The sequence below is a fragment of the Jaculus jaculus genome, chromosome 11 (assembly GCF_020740685.1).
Source record: "Jaculus jaculus isolate mJacJac1 chromosome 11, mJacJac1.mat.Y.cur, whole genome shotgun sequence".
In the NCBI taxonomy this organism is placed as follows: Eukaryota; Metazoa; Chordata; class Mammalia; order Rodentia; family Dipodidae; genus Jaculus; species Jaculus jaculus.
In genome coordinates this window covers 21,277,483-21,281,058 of record NC_059112.1, presented here as the reverse complement: position 1 = coordinate 21,281,058, position 3,576 = coordinate 21,277,483, and positions in this window count along the sequence as shown.

The window sequence follows — 3,576 nt, the reverse complement described above, 5'->3', positions numbered from 1 at the left end:
TTAAGGCAAATGATGATTACATATGAGATTCTATATATTGTAATCTCATTAATATGATATAGAAAGTAATGCAATATGAAACAATAAACACAAGTGAAAATCATAACAAAACATGGTATTAGAGGCCTGGTAAAACAGAATACTTCACTATTAAAATTACAGCAAATAACTATAAAAATTATTAAAAAATTAAAAAGTAATTTATGCAAAAGTAATTGCTATGACCATAAATTAAAAAATAAAATAACCTAATGTGGCCATGGACTATAGAAATATGTTTCCAATTTAAATTTTAAATGAGATTGCAGTTTAAGAGGTGGATTAGACATACTTCTTACTAGAACTCAATTAAAAATACTAGTAAAGTCAGAAAAATGAGGAGACATTCAATGAGATCTAAATATAAAACTTTTAGAATAGTTCATGGCACATATTAAATGCTCACAAGGTTATTAGAGGAACCATTCATGATAGTACAAAGAACCAGAGGGGTGATATTTGGAGGGCAGAATGACTTTCTAGATGATAGATGATTGTTATTTCACAGATAATTGCTGTCCAAAACACATAAAAGAAAAGCCAGCAGCAGCAGGGACTATGGCTGTCATTTTTCTGAAAAACAGTGTTGTGTCTCCCACTTTGGACTTGACAAATGTAAAAGTAGAAAAAGCACCGGGTAAAAACTCAATTTGATAAGCTAGGTCTCCACAGAATAGTTGAGTCACAGTGTACACTCCTACAAAACCCTTGAGAATAGCAGAGGCAGAAAATCCAGATAAAACCTTAACCAACTTAAAAATGCAGACAACCCAAAACTATTAAAGAGAAGTCAAAAATGTACAGCAAACACAATACTTTATGATAAAGCACTGAAATTTCCCTAGTCAATCAAGAAACAGTTCAATACATAATTTCACAAAATCTAGATTGCACTGGAAATAAGCCAGCTGAATAGGGGAATAATGTGTGAGTACTGAAAAGTAAGAAACAGTCAGATTCACTGTGCATTTATGTAGGAAACTCAATAGGTCATACAAACTTAATAAATAATAATTACTATTTCAAAACCCAAACCAGTACTTTAAAAAAAAAATAATTACTTATCTATACAGTAACATTGAAGAATTAGAAAATATCATTTAAAGTTATAGCTAGGTATAGTCATGCATGTTTGTATCCTAGCACTTGGAAAATGGAGGCAAGAGGATCAGGAGATCAAGGTCATCTTTGATTTTTGGTTACTTTAACCCCAGCTTGCAATATATGAGATCCTGTCCCCCACAAAAGGAAATAAATAAAAATTAAATAAAGAATTAGGGCTGGAGAGATGGCTTAGTGGTTAAGCGCTTGCCTGTGAAGCCTAAGGACCCCGGTTCGAGGCTCGGTTCCCCAGGTCCCACGTTAGCCAGATGCACAAGGGGGCGCACGCATCTGGAGTTCGTTTGCAGAGGCTGGAAGCCCTGGTGCACCCATTCTCTCTCTCTCTCCCCTATCTGTCTTTCTCTCTGTGTCTGTCGCTCTCAAATAAATAAATAAATTTTAAAAAAGAATTAAACCATCATAGAACACAAATTAGAAAATATTCTCAATTGACTGTAGCAAAAATACACAAGATCTGTATGGAAAATAATCCTAAGTGTATTAGATCACAGTAAGGAAGATAGAAACATTTTAGCTACCCATAAAGATCCAAAACCAAATGTAGCTCTCCACTATTATCATCAATGAAAAGAAACTCAATGTTCTAAAACTTTCAAATTTCCCTAAAATTATTTCCTTGAAAAACTCACAAGATATCCTGAGGTGTTCACAGACAACTTGAATAGGCATTTAAAATGTGATTTTTCAAGAATGACAAGATAGGAGTTACACCAATCCAGCCTAGGGAGGGATTTAAGCAAAACCACAGCAAAATACACTCTTCATGCAAAATAGGTTTTTATCAGTAACAAATCATGATGATATACAGATGGCATATAAAGATCTAAAAAAGTGTTCAATATTAGTAGGCATTAGGAAAATGAAAATTAAAACTACTTTGAGATTCTATCTCACTCCTGTCAGAATGGCTACGACAAAGAAAGACAATGACAATAAACGTTGACAAGGATGTAGAAAAGGGGGAACCCTTCTATGTTGTTAGTGGTGATGTAATATGGTACAGCCATTGTGGAAATCAGTGTGGAGGTTCTTGAGACAGCTAAAATTAGGTTTATCATATGGTCCAGCTACAGAACTCCTGGGCATATATCCTAATGACTCTTTTCACTGCCTTAGAGATACTTGCACAGCCATGTTTATTGCTGTCTATTCACAATAGCTAGGAAATGGAACCACCCTAGATATCCCTCAATAGATGCATTGATAATAAAGATGTGGTGCATTTACATAGTGGTGTTCTATTTAGTGGTAAAGAAAAATGAAATTATTGACATTTCAGTGAAATGGATGAATCTGGAAAGGATTATACTGAGGTAACCCAGGCCTAGAAAGCCAAATATAGCATGTTCTCTCTCATATGTGGATCCTAGCTACAAATGTTTAGACTTATGTGTGAGCTGGAACCAAAAATTAGAAGCAGAGATAAACAAGAAAAAAGCTATAATGGAGGAAGGAGAGGGAATAACTTTAGGGGATGGTATTGTATACATGTAATTAGAAGAACAGATTGCAGGGAGTGGAATGACCTAAGTGAGGCCAGGGGAGGAGATTGAGTAAGAGAAAGGTGGGGGGAGGGTGAATAAAAGGTCAAGATATTCTGAATAAGACATATGAAAGCCTGCTTCTTTGGATAATGGCACATCCAAAAGCCATAGATTGCTACTAGAAAATCTTCAGTGCCAGGGCTAGGATACCTTCCAGTGAATTATTGGCCAGGGAGGTCCCTGTTGTCTTTAAAACATTATAGGCTATTGCCAAGGTCCTTGGTTTCCCATGAGAAACAGATGGTAAGACCCTATTGCTGAAGATTCTACATGCCTGAGCAGCAAGGTCACTGAGAAATCAAGGTGATGCTAAGCTGAAAGTCTTCTCCCTGTAGCCCAGCCAACTGAAAACTGGAAAAAGCTGCACTGCATGCAGCCCTATGGGAGACAGAATTCATCAACAGTGAAAACAGTGGACTCTGGAAGCCTCAAGTTTGCCCAGACAGGCCAAATGACTGAATGGATGCAATAGTGGCATGTCTGTTCTAGGGAAAACCAGCTGCTCTCTAATTGAACTGGAGGCCTGTTCTATGGGAGAGAATACATGCTGGGTACTGAAAACCTAATCAAAAGCCTATGTCAGGGGCGGTCATGAGCTTTAGGGGTATAAAACTTGTTCTTGTCTGGCTAAATGCATATATTATTCCCACCAAACTGCCCTAAAAGCACTACACTTAATGTTCATACTCATATGTTCATACTACTCTCACTTTTGGTTAGAGAAGCTTCTCTTTTCAGATAGCAATGACCATTGGGATAACCCCAAAGGCAATCCAGTGCTGAGAAGTGACAGTGTCCAGCACTGAAACATCACTATCACACCCTCCAGGGCTCAGCATCCATTATGGAAGAGATGACAAAAAAAAAAAAA